The 20,254-nt window shown below is 31.4% G+C and overlaps 1 pseudogene; it reads right to left on the reverse strand.

Annotated features, from left to right (window-relative positions):
• LOC107030231 overlaps positions 1-7,318 on the reverse strand; it is a 15,577-nt pseudogene extending 8,259 nt beyond the window's left edge.
• Positions 7,319-20,254: the final 12,936 nt, after the last annotated feature.

The following is a 20,254-nucleotide window of genomic DNA, read 5'->3' on the forward strand; positions in this document are numbered from 1 at the left end:
ACCTATATATATATATATATATATATATATGTATGTATATGTATGTATGTATGTATGTATAGATAGATAGATAGATAGATAGATAGATATATCAAACCAAGACTTAAATCCTAGTACTGGATACGTTCTAAAGCCATACATCATTCTAGGGCCAAAGCATGTAATCACACATATGAGTTGAACAATTATAACATGAAAGAGTTCAAGAAACTTATTGTATCAAGGATCAACTCACTTGCAGTCATTGACAGAACTTCACAATCCTTTGATGATTCAATTCGAGTAGCCGATGATTGGTAATAAGGTCGATTTAGATTTGGGAATGTTCTTTCATAAATCTCACGATGAATAGAACACCTCCCTCCCCTTGATGAATCTACCCAAATTTGATCATTTCTTTTCCAAAGTTCAACCATTTCATTCATAGAAGTCACAACAATCTCAAACATTTTGTTTTTTTCCTATCATCATAATGAAGTTCGTAGTGTTCTTGTTGTGATGGAGACATTATTGGAATATTATTAGTATTTATTGAATGGGCTTGAAAATTATTATCAGTATTATTTTCCTAACGAAAGGGTTGAGGATATCCAAGAGTTGATTTTGATGGTGCTAAATTTGAAATCATCACAGAAGGCCTTTCAGGAACACTTAATATGAGTTTTGATACTCTTTCATACTGCAAAAAAAATTGTTAAGTTAACTAACTCATAGTAACATGTATGCATTATTCATAATAAAAAGGATTTGAGAACCTAAAAGGATAAGAGTACATAATTAAGTTTTTATAAATATATATAAATTAAATTCTTTTCATTCAACTTATCTCTCTTGTCTAGGGCGGGTGCAACTCGCAGCTCATACATATGGGGCAGAAATGAATTCAAGATCTAAACTTAACGGGTTCATACATTTTAGGTATTTAACACTTTTTTTGGTGGGTGGAGGTTATTTTCGCCTAGTTTTCAGTACCCACATTAGGACATCCACAAATTTAGATTGACATCATGTAAGGAGTAGATGTCACAAGCCTTTGTAGTAGGCAAATAAAGCTTAATTCATTGTATTTATAAAATTATGGATCCAGATACAATATTTTTTTAAAAAAATTACTGTTTTTTTTCATGTATCTATCTTTTGTGTAAAAATTACGGGATTCAAATGAACTCGGTGTCTATAATCTGCATCCACCTCAATAGATATCGTAAAGGTGGAATGTAGACATATATATGTAAAAATGACGAAAACTTCAAAAAAAGAATGTAGGGCGCCCAAGTGCTGTTTTAGCCAGCTTAGCTCTCTTATCCATCGGTCCAATGCAATAGTCGTAAATCTAACCCCCTTCATCAAAAATTCTAAGTATATGTTGAGTTAGGTGCCTAATGCCTTAAATCCCGGATTGGTCTATCGAGTTCAAATCACGAATCTCCCTCGTCTTTTGTTATATATAAGTAATTCTTTTAAGATAAATATATAAATAGCAAAATAAATAAACTAAAATAAATAGTATAAGTAAAAGGATTACTTGTTCCCAACCTTTGGTTTTCCATTTTAAATATACGGGTCCTATCTTCTTTTCCAATGGGTGGTCCATCACACTTTGGACACATTGTTTTCTCCATTGCCTCTTTCATTGCGTTATTCTCACAAAGAAATCTTTCAAAAAAATTTCTAAGATCATTGTTAATGGATCTCTCATTTTTAGTCTGATGAAATATATATACAAAAATGAATCACATAAAAATAAGATATCATGAGTTAATAATAAATTGTAGAAAGAGAAAGAAATATTAGTAGTTTTTGGACAAGTAGCATTTTCCACCTCTAAAATATAGGTATATTATGATTTTGATCCATGTAATATTTGACGAATCATATTTAGTTTTAAGTAATCAGAATGTGTGTTTCTAGTAATTTTATGTATGACATATGTTGTATAAAATACTTTTAAAATTATATTATAATCAAATGTTGAGCAACAATACAAATTTAACATAACACATAAAAATTAAGTAATTGTACAACTAATCACTATGTTAAATTTGGGAACATTCACAAACAAAAGGAATCAAAAGTGCACATTCCAATCAACTGTAGGTTTAGGTACTGAGCAAGATATTAGAATTTTATAATAATTGAAGGACCAAATTAAGCCTTTCTTTAAAAAAATTGTGAAAATTATCTTCTCCTTCCACCTTTGCTTAAAATTTTAAATTCCCACTTCGATTTTGAACAACATACACTTTATTCCTCATATGAATTATATATTTTGAAGAATGTTTACATAGGTGAAAAAATTAGTTCATGAAAATTTAATTTACCCAATTTGAACGTGTTTAGTTAGGCATATTTCATGCGGGTAAATTTGGGCAGATATTAAGGTATACATGATTAAAATTCAATTGATATAAACTAAATATTTAGCTCAAAATGATTCATAAATGAACTTGTTAAAACGTATATAGTCAACAATAAGATACCTAGTGTAAATCAATTAAAGTGGGGCCTGAGAGGATAAAGTGTATACACATATCCTACAACTACCACGAAGGTACAAAGTCGTTTTCGATAGACCCCCGTTTGAATAAAAATATAGACCAACACATTATATAGAAAGAAATACAAAATATAGGAAGTCCTGTCAAATCTGCAGATAACCTATCAAATCATCCTAAACAATAGCCATAATAAGACAAAACAATATTGGAAGCATAAAATTCTATCACTAATAACCAAACTAATACCGCGACTCTTAGTGTAAAATAAAAAGTGAGACAATTCAACAATCTAACTAACCGCTTACCCTAATACGTTTCCTTCATAAACTCCTATCAAAGGCCTCAACTTTATTACACATATAACACCCAAAATGCAATGCTCTAGGAGTGCTCCGACTTCCCCAATACAGTGTCCTTGTCCGTCTCATTGTTCAAGAGATTGTGGATGTAAGATTGCACCTTCATATGATAAGTATCTTCTCAATGAGTTCTTCTTCAACTCGACACCCATTGTCACAATCGTATCTCAGGGTAAGGCGTAGATCCAAAACTTACCAATCTCGAACTCATCGAAAAATGTTGATTTTTCTAAGTAATTACATGCTCAATGCAGATTGAACCACAAGGAGTTTATACAACTGCAATTAACCCATAAAGCTGCCAAGTAAGATCCTCATTTTTAATCTAATAATCCTTGTGATTTTTTGTTCTTTTTGTTTCTTTTTGTTAGCTAAAACATCAGAAACATTGTTTTATTCTGACTGCTCCTTTGTCCTTCTAATTTGTGATTGGGATATACACAACTTTGGGCAAGAGTTAAGTCCAAAGCTCCACAAAAAAGAACACCTTCCTTCAACTAATAAGAACTCTCTTTTAGACTAACTCTTTCACTCTATGATTTTCTCTTGTTTGTTGTGTGTTCGAAACCAAATGAAGACCATCACTATTTATACTACAAGAAGTCTTCCTGGAAATCAATAGAAAGATAATGGAGGTAGTAAATAGTGAAGATAATGGCCTTAGGAGTTACATATGTTACATAGGTTACAAAGAGTAATGGAGGAAGAATAATGGAAAAGTAACGACAAGAGCCACCAACGGCTAAGACTCCAACGTTCACAACAACCTTTATCATCATGATCAATGGCAATTTGCAGTGGAAAAAATGTCATATTAAGAATGAGAACTGAATGCCACATGATCATCTCAAATAGTATATATAGATACTGCCAAACTTACAAACTTATAATAGAAAGATGCAAATTAAATTAATATTAGAATGCTCCTCAATAACAATCCCCCACTCTTATTAATATTAATTAAAAGAGTCTATAAGTTGAAGGAAGACTACCATGCATAATGAAGGTGCGCTCTGCATTGAACCTCCACTTAGTGAAACAGTAACTTTTACTCCAGAGTCGTAGTCGTCTCAGACTTGAACTATGACTACATAAGGGAAATAAAATGTCACTCCTCACACATAGTAATCAAGGTGTTGACATGAGCTTTAAACCCAGCACGTTATGGCCATGTGTTATCCCGGTTTCATGAGTGCATTTAAGAATAAGCCTCACTCTCATAGGAAATGACCTACTTCCACACATCACATAGGTGAAATCTGTCGAGAGTGCTCATGTAAGATTAACACTCCACCCGTACGGGCTACAGATATTCATTAAGAGTTTTATCAACTCAACCTTCACAGACTAAAGGAAACAATGCCACTCACATCATAGGGAGGAATTAACAATATAGTGCATTTTTCACAATAAGTCATCATATGATTAGTTTTTCTCTTTGAACCTGGTTATAGGATCTCTAGTCCCTAGGTTGGGTTTCCTCATATATGACTCAAGAATTTGTACGCTTCAATCTCATTCCCCTTGATGTGTTCCAGACCTTTTCTCTTCTTAAGACCTTAGTAAGAGGATCTGTAAGATTATCAAAAGATTTGACATAATCAACATTAGTCGTAGTCAAATACGATCTTACATTACTGTGTTTCCTCCTTATAGGTCTAGATTTATTGTTGTAGTAACGGTTTTGAACTCTACTAATTGCAACGGTGCTATCACAAAGAATTAAAATAGGAGAAATTGATTTTTAAAAATAAGAAATTTGAAACAACAAATTTCTTAACCGATTCGCTTCCTCACTAGCTGAACCTAAAGCAATTAGTTCAGCCTCCATGGTAGAGTTAGCAATTATCGTTTGCTTGTTTGATTTCCAACAGATAGCACCACCACCTAAAGTAAAAACATAACCACTAGTAGAACATGAATCACCTCCTAAAGTGTTCCAATTCACATCACAGAACCCTTCAAGTACAACAGGATATTTTTTAAAGAACAAACCACAATTTTTCGTTCCAATTTAAATATCTCATAACTCTTGTTACAGCATGCCAATGTTCAATACATAGCTTGCTTGTAAACTTGCCTAGTACTCTACTGCATACACAATATCAAGCCTAGTGCAATCAATCACATATCTCAAACTTCCTATTATACTAGCATATTCCTTTTGATTTATGACATCATTTTCACTTTCAACGGGAAATACGTGAACACTTAAATCAAAAGTAGTAGCAACATGCTTGCAATCATGAAAGTTTTATTTTTTCAAAATTTTCTCAACATAATGTGACTGGTCAAGGAAAATTCCCTCACATGTTCTTGTTATTTTTATTCCAAGAATAAAATTTGCCTCACCGAGATCTTTCACATCAAAATGACTTCTAAGAACATTTTTAGTTTCATAACATTCATGTTAGAGCCAAATATCAACAAATCATCAACATATAGGCAAAATAATCACATGTGAATTATTCCAAGGCTTATGATGATGCACTTATCACACTCATTTGTTTTAAAACCATTTTCAATCATGCAGGAACCAAATTTTTTATTACATTGCTTTGGTGCCTGTTTCAAGCAATATAGGGATTAGTAAGTTTATATACTTTGTCTTCTTGGTCTACTTCAAAAAAACACTCAGGTTGATCCATATAAATTTCTTCATTTAGGTCTCCATTTAGAAAAGCATTTTTTACATCCATTTGATGAATTTGCAAATCAAAAATTGCAGTCGTAGCAATTAGAAGTCTTAGGGATGTAATTCTTGTTATCAGAGAAAAAGTATCAAAAAATTCTAGGCCTTCTAGTTGTTTAGAACCTTTTGCAACTAGCCTAGCATTGTATTTATCAATAGATCCATCCGATTTCAATTTTTTCGTAAGACCCATTTACAACCAATAGTTTTACAATCCGGTGGTAAATCAACTAGATTCCACGTTTTATTAGAAATTAGAGATTCCATTTCATCATTTACAACCTCTTTCCAAAAAATAGAATCATGTGATGATAATGCTTCTTTCAAAGTTAGAGGTCATTTTCAACATTAATCACATAAAAATCTGGACCAAAATCTTTTTCTACTCTATCTCTTTTACTTCGTTTTAACTTAAAATCATTAACTTCTTTATTTTTCAAAGTAGAAGTAGAAGAACTAAGTAGTGACAAAATATTTTGTTCATCTCTTTGACCCTCATTACTTTTATTATCAAAAGGAAATTTATTTTCATGAAAAATAGCATCACCTGGTTCTATCACAATATTATCTTCAAGATTAAAAAATATATAGGTTGTATTATTTGAAGAATAACCAAGAAAAGAACAAGTAGCAACTTTCTTACCCAACTTTGTTATATTGGGATCCATTAGCCTCACAAAGGCTAGACAATCCAAACTCTTAGATATCCCAAACTTGGCTTGTAAACTTTCCACAATTCAAAAGGTGCTAGTTTTTGACTTTTTATGAGGCACACGATTCAACAGATAACAAGCGGTTAAAATAGCTTCACCACAAAAATTCAAAGGTCCATGTGACTCAATAAGAATGGCATTAGTCAATTCAACCAAGGTTCTATTTTTCCTTTCTGCTGCTTTATTAGACGAAGGAGAGTAAGGAGGAGTAGTTTCATGAATTATTTCCAATAATCTAACAAAGAATTAAACTCATTTGATTCATATTCATGGCTTCTATCACTTCTAGTTCTTTTTATTTTTCTTCCGAACTGATTTTCAACCTTATAGAGATATGTTTTGAAATTTTCAAAAGCATCACTTTTATTTTTCATCAGGTAAACATATGTAAACTTAAAATATCATCAATAAGACTGATAAAATATCTATTACCTCCACTAGTTAGAATTCCACCAATGTCACAAATATCAATATGAACTAATTCTAACAAATCAGTTTTTCTTTCAACTTGAAAATGAGACCTTTTAGTGAGTTTATCTTTACTACAAGTCTCAGACTTTTAAAAATTCTTTTTAACCATTTGGATTAATCCTAAATTACTCATGATTCCAACATAACGATCATTAATATAACACAAACGAGCATGCCCAAAATTGTTAAAAGAAAGCATATAAACAGAAGTAGAAGTTTTATTCATTTCAACATTCAACTTAAACATCTCATCACATGCATACCCCTTCCCCACATTTCTTCACTATTACATATTGATCAGATTCAATAATCTGTTTAAATTCTACTTTATTAAGAAGAAAACTAGACATCAAATTTTTTTCTCATGGAAGGAGTATAAAGTACATCTTTTAAAGTTAATACCCTTCCAGAAGTAAAACAGAATTTGACATCTCCCTTTTCAAGCACTAGAGTAGTTTGAGAATCACCAAGCATGATGGTTTTGGGATCCTCAAAATGAGTATATTTTTTAAACCAGTATTTGTCATAACAGACATGACGTTTTGCACCAGAATCATCCCACCATCCATCAATATTCTCAACCATGTTTATGTTGGTAATCACCGCCACAATAGGTTCTTCGGTAACGTTTGCCTGAGAGTTAGGACAACGATTCTAGAATCTGCAAAATCGAGCAATATGTCCACTCTTGCCACAAACAAAGCATGGTCCCTTTTCTTGAACTTGTTGATTTTGTGTTTGGTGATTTTCATCATTATTTTCCTTAGGAGGTCTACCATTATTTTTCTTGAGTTTTTTCTTCTTAAGCTTCAAAGAAGTACTTTTCTGAGTTTCAGGAGTAGCAATTCGAAGTAATTAAATTTACCTTCGTTATGATATTTGTTCTCTTCTATTTGTAGAAGTACATCTTGGCCCCTTGCTTCTTCTTTCATGCGGATTTTCATTATCAAGGTTTCAAGAGAAGTTTCTTTTTGTTTGTGGCGCATAGTTTTTTTAAAATTCCTTCCAGGAAGGTGGAAGTTTATATATTATGCCACAAACAATAAGGTTATCTCCATTTTAACCTCTTCGGACCTAAACTCTCCAACAATCATGATGAAGTTTTGAGTTTGATCTACCACTAATTTGTTGTCCACTATTTGAAAACAAAAAAATCTACTAGCCACATATTTTTTTACTCCAGAGTCTTCGGTATCATACTTACTCTGCAATGCTTTCCAAATTTTGTTTGCACTAGAGTAAGTTCTACCATAATAATCACAAAATTATCAGACAGACAATTAAGAATATAATACCGACACTTATAGGAATCACCGTCGTACTTTTCCGTTTTCTCTAGATGAGAAATAGTTTCATCATCATTCAGAGAGGTGATGTCTTCTTTATTAGGATTCTTCTCAGTTAACACACAAGAAACATTGAGAAGACTTAAGTAGAAAAGTATTTTACCCTTCCGTCTCTTAAAATAGTTACCATTGAACCGAAATGGCTTGTTAAGGTCTCCCATATTGACATCCACGATTTCTTCAATTGTAGCCATATTGAATCTCCTTACAAGATTACAACTGAAAATGAAATGATGAAATAAAATCTTTTCGGGATGAGGCGCGGATATCTCGCTCTCTTTAAGGAGATTCAAGCCCACTGCAGCAAATGTTTTCACCGGTCCAGCAGTAGTCCTCTTTGACTTGTCCCATCTAGGATACAACAGTCTTCACAAAGTATAACTTAACAACTCTGGGCAAGAGTTGAGTCCAATGCTCCACAAAAAAAGAACACCTCCCTTCAACTAATAAGAACTCTCTTTTAGACTAACTCTTTTACTCTATGATTCTGTCTTGTGTGTTGTGTGTTCTAAACCAAATGAAGATCACCACTATTTATATTACAAGAAGTCTTTCTAGCAATGTATAGGAATAATGGCCTTCGGAGTTCCATATGTTACATAGGCTACAAAGAGTAATAAAGGAAGAATAATGGAGAAGTAATCGCAAGAGACACCAACGGCTAAGACTCCAACGTTCACAACAACCTTTATCATCATGATTAATGGCAATTTGCAGTGGAAGAAATGTCATATTAAGAATGAGAAATGCATGCCACATGCTCACCTCAAATAGTATGTATAGATACTTACAAACTTATAATAGAAAGCTGCAAATTAAATTGATATTAAAATGCTCCTCAGTAACACTAAGATGCCTACTTATTCCTATTCCTCCCAAGTACTATAACTAATACACATCTACATAACTACTCATCTAGTCTCCTAAATAAAAGTTATCCTCCTCTTCTTGAGAATCCTTAATAACTATGGAATTCCTTATTAAAGACCATACTCTTATCTTGGACATAATAAATATAGTTGTAAGAAAAATTACTTTCCATGGTAATTGCACAAATAACGAGAAAAAACTATTAAAAATTGGTTAGAGTTGAAAAATTCAGTTATGGTCTATTTTAAGCCCAACAAAAATCATTTATTAATTGGGTCATTTGCTTAAACAAATTATTTTGACTAGCCTGGACTTAGTTCAAACCATCCATTTAATATGGCAAGATTCCCTTCATTCATCAAACAATATAGAAAACGAAAACCATTAGTTCTTATTTGCAAAACCAAATTTTATTTCACTTTAAATTCTCAAAATCCTTCGAAAGTTTTGGAATTTGCTTTAGAGTTTATATACTATGAATTAGTTAACATGATTATATCATTGGTTTTACTGAGCAACAACACAATCAACTAGAAGGCGAATGACAAAATAACTTTAATGAAAAGAAGTTTCTTTAATTAGTGAAATTCATATATTAGTGAGGCAAAGAACATACTTCCAAATATATTGATCAATTCAACGCAAAACCAAATGACTAATTTAGGAAAATTATATTGAAATTGAAAAGTTCAATCGTAAATAATTGAATTTATTTTACAAGGACGGGAAAATATAAAAGAAAGTGAAAGTAAATAACCTAATTAATAAGACGAAGAAATTGTTATATTTATTAACACATTCTAAACTTAACCTAATTTAGAGAAATAATTTAACAAGTAACAACAACAACATAATACCTTAACAACAACAACATACCTTTAATTAAGTATAATTGAATTTATAGGGGAAAAAAATAAATTATTAGAATTATGTTATAAAATAATATAATGTGGATGTCCATTACACCAAGAAATTACTCCATAACCTCCTGCATTATGAAGATAATCACAACCTCCTTAACATCCAATTTTATAACCATTATTCTTGTAAACTTTCACTTTCATAACCTCCCCATTAATTCATGTTAATTCATGTCTATAACTAACCTTTTTTACGCCTCTATGTTACACTATAAATAGTGGCATAAGGGTTCATATTGTACACACTTGAAGATTTGGTGAATACTTGAAAGAAAGATTGTTATCTTGTAATGTTCCTCTTGTCTTATATTCTTATTTTCTTTATATTTCTATTGATCTTTTGTTCTTTAGTTTTACAACACGTTATCAGCATGATTGTTCTATCATTGAAAGATTGAAGCAAAGTAAACAAAATAAGGTAAAATAATTATGTTTGTTTTTCTCTCAAAAACAAGGTAAATTATTGTGGAATCTATTTTATATTTTACTAATGAACAAGATGAATGATTACTATTATTGTTACAGTGCATTTTTTTTTCACCTATGATTATATATACTTTCTTTTGTATGTGAAATTTATTTATATTATATTTATGATTATGCTCGCTGTTTTGGTAAATAGATAAGCTTTCAATTTATTTTGTTTTGTGCGAAATATTTTGGGTTCACTGGAAATTGAAAAAGGGGTGGTGATAGTAAACAGTTTTATTTTAGTGTAATTGAAATTATTATTTTCTTAGCGTGCAATTGATTCTTTGATTTATAATGATAATTCACTAACTTAATCATTATGCACCAAACATAAGATAATGCTATATGTAACTCTCTGCTTTGACAAGTTTAAGATTAGTACATACCTTGTTGAGAATATTTTCATTTTGTTTTTTTTTTGTTCAATTTTTTTTTTTGTGCATGTTAATCACAAAGTAACAATATTTCTCAAGGCTCAATGATGAGTCCTATTATATTTGGCTTATCATGTAATTTATTGAGGGTAAGACGGTAAATTCAGGTTTCACCACAACAAGTGAGTAAGACATCGAGTTAAAGTATTGGGGCACCATGATAATAAAAAGTTGGGTTCAAGTCCCATTGATTTATTACCAAAGGTGTCTTTATATGGGTAAGACATTGGGTTTAAGTCCTAATGCACTAAAGTGATGATATAATGATGACTTACATAAAGTTTTATACTTTTGACTGAAAGACACGAAATTTACCCAATAAATATGCTCCATTCTCTTATGTGAATGTGGTAGCAGTGTATTAATTTGTCTAAAAAATGACAAGTGGTTAAATGTATAAACATGGGTATGGTAAAATTTTCATGGTCATTATTGTGGTAATTTAAAGGAAGAACATTATGGGTTCTTAAGATGTTCCTTCAAATGAGAAGGTAATTTTATCCATTAAAATTGTATAAAAGGTTATTGGACATATTGTTTCTTAAGATGGTCCTTCAAATGTAAAGATAATTGTTAAAGGTAATTTTTATCCATCAAAATTGCATGAGAAGTTGGGTACATTGTTGTTGGTGCAACCCAATTTTAAAAGTTTTGTAAATCCTCCATCAAAGTAAATGAATACAAAGTGGAAGTACATTTGGTACATTTGACCTCTTAAAGTGATGTTGAGGTGAATTACATAATGCCAAAACATGACAATGAGTTTCTAATAAAAACTTATGGAACATGTACAAATGGTAATGGTCCATTTCTTAAAGAAAATGTGACTTGTGTTCGTACGGATAAGAACATGCTCATGTATTGTTGGATGAATGTCACATCTCACCTCGATATGAGGTTTGAGAGATTGAAAGAAAATATTTTGACATGAATAGTCATTTTTGTCATATATATACTTTGAGTACTACATAAATGTTGTGGTATAATTTAAAATGAACTATTGGAGGACAAAAGAAAGAAATAAATCTTTTCTTGTAAAGGTTGTGGCCATGATCAAACTAAATGTTATTGTGTGGCAACACAAATTTGTCATTGATTATCAAGAAATAAGTCTTGAATGTAATAATTTTAATCATCACAATAATAAAAATTTTCTCCTTGAAGGAGATGGTCACCATAAGAATGACATTGTGAAAATAGGTGGTAGTACACAAAATTAATTGATAGTTCCGAAAAGGCTAATTGTTACTATTTGGAATAATGAAATTATTCATAATATTGGGTTGTAGTAAGTCTCAAAAGAAACCTTTTAAGTTTTGGAAGAATTAAAAACAAATATTATATTGAGACTATAAATTATGAGAAGATTTAATATCTTCAAATTACTACAATCAAAGTGGGTAATAAATATTTACGTATGAGATTATCCATTTTTTCCGTTGTTTGTTGTATACAAATACGGGCATAGTGATGGAATAACATGCAAAAAGTAAACTAGAAGTTTACTTGAACAAATATCAGTTGGCATAATCGGTTGGCCATTCTGATTCAAATGTGATGCAAAAGAAATTGAGAATTCACGTAGCTATATGTTGAAGAAATAAAAAATTCTCAAAGAATTCTCTTTTGTAGCTCATTCTCGTGATAAAATGATCATTGTACCAACTAAGGTTAGGATTGTCTCCCCTAAAATTATTTGGAAAGTATAAAAAGGTGAATATGGGCTCGTTCACCTACCATGTGGACCGTTTACTATTATGATTTAATAGATGCATCTATGGTATGGTCACATGTGCATTTGTATCAACTTATAAATTGGTTTTTGTAAGATTATTTTCTCGAATTACTAAATTAAGAGCACAGTTCCAAACTATAAAGTTATGTGTATAATGCTGGTTGGTTTAGCGGAAATTATATGCCTCTAATTATAGCTAGACCATTTATTATGAGAACAAATCTCTCACATAAAATTTGGTATGAGATGAGTTTATTTAACATGTATGCATCAAGCCAATAAGGTTCTATCAACACAATTGGTTCAGGGTCAGGAACAAAATAATTTTCATCTAAAAAATTCGATGCGCGCACATATAATTTTGTTGCTCCACGCACCAAGATGGATACGTTGAGGGTGAATGTTTGATTTTCTAACATTAGGGGGAGATATGTGTAGCAACTGAAAATTATGCGTGGGGTGAATTATCTAAATACTCGTTAAAAAGTGTGAACTTAAAGTTCAAAAGATAATTCATTTCCAAAATGTTGCATGTAATTTGTCAGGTGTATTTGCTGATCGAATATTTTAATTAAGCTGTAAATGCGCCAATATATAGTCCTTGAAGAAAAGAGTCTATGGTATGATTGAAGCGTAATAGAACAATTGATTCCAAATGTAAACTCCTTGATAAATGAGAAGAACAAATCATCAAAATGGTCATTTCTAATGAGGCAAGTGCTTTGAAAGAGAACTATGACATCACATTTCATAAAAACTTGGCAAAGGTTCAGGTACCTGAAAATGATGAAAAATGAAGAGATCTCGATAAGTAATATCGTATTGGAATCGACATCAAAATGGTCGTTGACGGTATATTTGATATGATGTAGCACTCAGTGCAATAAATGGTTACGACTATCTTAAATTTGAATCTGTCATATAGTGTGGACAGATAAATGATTGGCACTATTCAAGAAGATTTTGTTTCACTTAGAGAAGTGATGCTTTTAACATATAGTTCATAAATCAAAATATATGTCAGTGAGGGTACAAATGAATAATTGTGAGAAAGTATAAATGTAAAATAAAAAATACAATTTGTACTCGGGGCATAAAGAATTTTCACAAAAGTCCTGACATTATTAAATAAAGATATGTTCTCTAATAGTGAATTCAATGAGACTTGTTTTAGTCTGAAAATAGATGAAATACTTGAATATGCATAATGAATGGTTATTACGTCTAACTAGACGATGAATGTTATATGAAAATCCTTGAAGGATTTAAATGGTCTTATAGTTAGTCTATTGAGTACTCAATGATTTGAGATTGCTCAACACAAATAAAGAATTTTTTCAACCTCATGAAAATGATTTAAAATGTCAAGTATTAGTGCAATTGCTGCACTTACAATTGCTGGTTATCCAAATGCTAGAAGATGTGTGACTTTCTTTGAGAAGAAAAGACGAGCTTCAATAAAATTGATCAATCTCTCATGACTCAGAAATAATTTGATTATGTAGATGCAAAATATTTATTTCATCTACATAAAGCTCTATTGCAAATGAGTTATTTGCTTACATATGGAGGCACAACAATATCTTGGCATTCAAAAAACATGGGTAACCACTTCTTCAAATCATATTGATCTATGAAGTAAGTTAGGGGTTTTTTTGGTTTGAATCATGATCTATCATATTCAGAAAATATGTGATTTTCCTTTGGCAAAGGATATTCCAGCCACTTTATACGAAAATAATATATGACTCAATTGAATGGAAGATACAATCAAAGGAGATCAGACACAAAATATTTCACCAAAAGTTTTTCACACATGATCTTCAAAGAAAATACTGAGATAGACGTTCAAAGGTTGTTCAAGTGTATCTTGTAAACTTATTCAGTAAAGATTACAAACATCACTATTTGAAAAGTTGTCATATACGATTGGAATGCATCGCCTTTGAGATATCAAGTAAAGTTTTTATTAGGGCGATAAAAGTACGTTGTACTTTTTTCCTTAACCATGGTTTTGTCCCAAATGGATTTTTTGGGTAAGGTTTTTAACGAGGCAACGTTCAGGCGTATTAAAAGATATGTGTACTCTTTTCCTTCACTAGAATTTTTCCCACAGGGTTTTTTCCTAGTAAGGTTTTAACGAGGCATATTATCTATGTACATCCAAGGGGAAGTGTTATAAAATAATATAATGTGGATGTCCACTACACCAAGAAATTACTCCATAACCTCCTCCATTATGAAGATAATCATAACCTCCAACTTTATAACCATTATTATTGTAATCTTTCACTTTCATAACCTCCCCATTATATTCATGTTAATGTTGTTTCATGACTGACCTTTTGTATGCCTCTATGTTACACTATAAATAGAGGCATAATGGTTCATATTGTATACACTTGAAACTTTGATGAATACTTGAAAGAAAGATTGTGATCTTATATTGTTCCTCTTGTCTTATATTCTTCTTTTCTTTATTTTTCTATTGTTCTTTTGTTCTTTAGTTTTACAACAAATTACCATTATTTTTGTCCTTCTGTTTTGAAACCAAATCCTGACCTACTTAGGTTTAAGCTCTGCTTTCCTAGCCAATTGATTTTGTTGATTTTCATTTGGAAGCGGACAGTTCTTGAAGAATCTTGATTGAAAATTAAGGGTAAAAAATATAATTGATCATTTTGTTAAAAAAATCTAAAAATGAAAAAAAAATAAAAAAAAAGTGTCATAAAAAGCATGGCGGATTGGCAGTATTTCTCCATCATATATAAGGGTCTCAAGTTTGAGCATTCGAACTAAAGCTTCCTTGTTAAAAAACATTTTACCCCAAAATGGGACTTAATTTCCCAATTGAATTTTGATTAGTCGAGTCTAGATCAAGTATCAGATACTCCCCAAAAGATTGAGGAGCATTAAGTACTCCTTAATACTTAACTAGAGGCCTTGTTTGAGTCCTGGGATAAGAGTTGTCACATTCTTATCCCTCAAAGTGAGGCTTTCTGATATGAATCTAAACTAACCGTCCTAAATTGGGACTTTTGAGTGCAAATGTATCTAGTCAAACTTTAGTGAATTTTTTCATGCGATCTGGATTAGTTGGACCCTTAAAAGAGTTATTTTGGATTCATATTTATATCTATTGAGCCTAACAAGGGGTATCGAACATCATGAGAAAGAGATTGGTTGATTTTTTGGTGCAAAAATGAGAAAAACTTGAAATTAAATAAATTCAGGTACTACTGCTAAATTTATTAATGATTAATCAAGAACGAACGGTAATTGATATAGCTGTATACAAACAGTAGATTAATCATCCGAATAAACTATTTCAAAACCATTTTAACAACTCAATAAAAAAAATTGAAAGCGAAATCAAAAGTACATATCTTCTATTAAATTTGAATGTCCATATGGAGAGCAAGAGAAGAAAGCAACACCAGAAAAATAATAAAAATTAAATATAAATTAACACACAAAAAAACACAAACAAAAAATAAATTATTCTTTAGATAATGAATTATAAATTTATCACTCATGCATTTAAAGAAAATTAGATTATCTCTTTAATAAAAAAAATTATATTTTTTTTGAGTATATATGAAGGATAAAGTTCTTTAAAAAAATATCTTACGCTTCAAGTATTTCGATTTGTTTCATATTGTGTCTGTGGTTATGCCTTTTTTATCTCTTTGGGAATTTGGTGATTCTTTATTAGACTCTTCCGAGAATCTGTCATTTGTTTTTGTATTTTTTTTGCTAATTTTCTGTTTGATAAACAAATTTACAAAAAATCAAGTGTTAATCTATTTGATTTATTGCGTAGACAGTCAATTTGAATAAGAAAGAGCTAAAATAGAACAAAGAGAAAAGAAATCTATAAGAAAGACTATTTTACATACCTTTTGATTGATGAGTAAAGATAGAGAAAAAGAAATATAAGTGGTCTATTTATATAGTAGAAAATAAGTTGATTGTACATGTGAAGACACGTAGAATCTGATGTCACAAAAAAAATAAAGGAAATTTTAAGGAATACAAAGTGTGAAGACAAGATAAGAATTGTGTTATGTTTTGTTTTACTTTCCCAAAGGATTTGGTTTGAGATTAGTATATATGGTTTATTATTTATACATGGGAAAAAGGACAAATATACCCCTCGAACTATTGTAAATAGTATGCAGATAGCATTTATCATACTTTTGGGACATTGGTGCCCCTCATCCAAAAACTATAGTATATATACCCTTTATACTAACGAACATACACATGTCATAATCTTATCCACCCACCCGATAATTATTAATTATCATATCGACGGATAAGATTGTGTTACGTGTTCCTATTTAGTCTTCCGTTAGAGTGAAGGGTATATATGTTGTAGTTTTTGGGTGGTAGGGGCACGAATGAACCAAAGTACGACGCAAGGTATCTGCTTACTATTGACATCATTTCGGGGGTATATTTATCTTTTGTTCCCTTTATATCATCTATTTAAATTGCATCATAAGTTAGATTTCATAAAAGGACATATATTTATAACTTTTTTCTATCAAAAGCACATAATTATTTTTTCTAATAGGAGAATCACAATTTTTTAAACCATGTTTTAATATTTAATCTAATAAGTACCAAGCTCGATTAAAAGAGGAGAAACTTGACTCAACCCCAAAATAATAGGGTAAAAAAAAGGACATGATACACCTATCAATTTTGCAATTTATAGTAAAAATATAGGTCAATACAAAAAGAGCTCACATATACTCCTATTATTACACAAATGACTCAAATATACCATCTTTGTCTAATAGAAGTGAAAAATTAATTTAAATTAATTTCATTTTTAAATTTTTTATCAAAAAAAAAAGTAAAATTTATGTAGATACATTTGATATTTTCACAAAATTAGGTGGTATATTTGATCTTTCTCACACATGAGTTCTTTTTCTTTCTTCTTTGCCTGCTTCAATGTCATGACCTAAAATTGGACGTGATGACACTCATCTATTCCCACCAAAAAAAAGTTAGCCTCAAACCCAACAACACGAAGAAAAGTGAAAAGTAGAACAAGAATAACATAAGAGCGGAAAACTAGTTAGTCATTCAAATATAAATCATAACTTGATTGTCACGTGTACAAGCCACTAATATAAATACACAATTGAAAGATATGTGCAAATATCAATGTATTAGTCGGAAAAGGGTCATATTTGATCTTGAACTCTTTGAAAAGGGTCACATTTATCCTTCGTCATACTTTTTTGATATATTTACCCTTACCATCCAACTTTAGAAACATATTTACCCTTGTACAATTAAGTATTGTGTCATCATTTTTATTAGTCTATGTGGCACCTATTTGACTCCATTTATATATATTTTTATTATAAAATTTTATTTTCTATTTCATATTCTATCCAACCTATTTAGTAAAATCCGACCCAACCAAAATAAATACCCATTTACCCGATTTCAATATTCATCCATTCACATTAATTTAGCCATCAAAACATGATAATACAGAGACAACAACCTTCAACTTTCTCCCCGTAGCTTCACAATATCTCACAAGAAACAAAATTTTTACCAAAGCGTCCACAAAAAGGTTATTTGACAAGATCTTGTAGGTTTTCGATTTTCACACTTTTTTCAACTGCTAACTCTTCACAACAAATATATTGTTGTCCAAGTGGGTCGGTCCTGGGATGAATTCAGGATGTAATTCATGGGACAATTTTCTTAATACCTCATTCATATGGCTCCAAAATATTCAGATAACATAGATTAAATTAGTGCACAAAAAAAAATAACATAATGGCCTTTCTCTCTTATATGAAGGTTGCAAGGATGATGAGTACAAAAATTAGAGCTAATGGGTATTGAAATTGAATTAATGGGTTTTTGTTTTGGTTGGGTCGGATTTTACTAAATGCGCAGTATTGAATGCTAAATAGAAAATAAAATTCTATAATAAAAATATATACGCATGGAGCCATGTAGGTGCCATGTAGGCCCCACATAGAATGATAAAAATGGTGACGCAATACTTAACTGTACAAGGGAAACTATGTGTCTAAAATTGGATGGTAAGAGCAAATATAACAAAAAAGTATGACGAAGGGTAAATGTAACCTTTGTCTAAGAGTTTAAGGGAAAATATGACCCTTTTCCGATGTACTTGTCTATGGAATAGAGAAAAACATAAAATAAGAAACAAGATGGCCCGTAGGAATAACTAACAGCTACCTCTCAAAGTCCTTCAGAAGCCTTGGAAATAGAAGCAGAGCAATCACATGGATCGGAGCTCATTACCTACAAGTGTAGAAGTAAGGGGTGAGTATCAAACAAAACAGGGCTCCGCAAGTAACCTATTACACAAAGAAAAACTAGGCTAGACTACGAGTACTCTTTTCATTCTAACCGAAGTGTCTAGACTACAAACTGCATAAAATCATCTCAACCTAACAATTTCACAATACACAGTTCATAAAGCTTTGAAATGACAGGCCCACAGTCACAGTTCAACAACCATTGTTTATCAAGTATACCCAGGTTTTATTAAACTAATATTATATTATAGTTTTCATTAAAACATTTTATTTTTTACCTTCTTACTTCGTTAAGTTAATAAATGTGCACATCAATAATGAATGTTAAACTTGTTGAGAAGACCTTGGGTGGAGTTAATCGAGCTCACCAAATGGACATGAGTTTAAGAGACGATGGTCTTTTTTACTTTTTAAATTAATCCCTCTAAATTTTTGCATTTTTTTATTTTTCCTTTCGTTCATCCATATTTCTTTCGTAGTTTTGTACTTTATTTTAAATAATGGGAAAATGCAGCAGTACCCCCCCCCCCAGGCTATGGTCGAAATTCTAGAGACACGTCTTTAACTAAACTAAGGTCCTGTTACCCTCTTGAACCTTTTATTTTTGTAATTTTGTTCACCTTATTAGCTTACGTGACATTCAAATACATAAGCCAAAAGATGCACAAATTTATAAAAAAAATTATGTTCGGAAAGTAATAGGACCTTAGTATAGTTAAGGTGTATTTCTGAAATTTCGGTCATAGTCTTGAGAGTACTTGTGCATTTTCACAAAAAATTTTAAATTAAGAATGTCAATGAGTGTCTTTTCCACGACTCTATAGAATATGCATAAAAAATATTACATATATCACATATCTTTTGACATTTATCTTATATATATATATATATATATGTGTGTGTGTGTGTGTGTGTGTGTGTGTGTGTGTGTGTGTGTGTGTGTGTGTGTGTGTGTGTGTGTGTGTGTGTGTGTGTGTGTGTGTGTGTGTGTGTGTGTGTGTGTGTGTGTGTGTGTGTGTGTGTGTGTGTGTGTGTGTGTGTGTGTGTGTGTGTGTGTGTGTGTGTGTGTGTGTGTGTGTGTGTGTGTGTGTGTGTGTGTGTGTGTGTGTGTGTGTGTGTGTGTGTGTGTGTGTGTGTGTGTGTGTGTGTGTGTGTGTGTGTGTGTGTGTGTGTGTGTGTGTGTGTGTGTGTGTGTGTGTGTGTGTGTGTGTGTGTGTGTGTGTGTGTGTGTGTGTGTGTGTGTGTGTGTGTGTGTGTGTGTGTGTGTGTGTGTGTGTGTGTGTGTGTGTGTGTGTGTGTGTGTGTGTGTGTGTGTGTGTGTGTGTGTGTGTGTGTGTGTGTGTGTGTGTGTGTGTGTGTGTGTGTGTGTGTGTGTGTGTGTGTGTGTGTGTGTGTGTGTGTGTGTGTGTGTGTGTGTGT

This window comes from Solanum pennellii, chromosome 9, assembly GCF_001406875.1.
Source record: "Solanum pennellii chromosome 9, SPENNV200".
NCBI lineage: Eukaryota > Viridiplantae > Streptophyta > Magnoliopsida > Solanales > Solanaceae > Solanum > Solanum pennellii.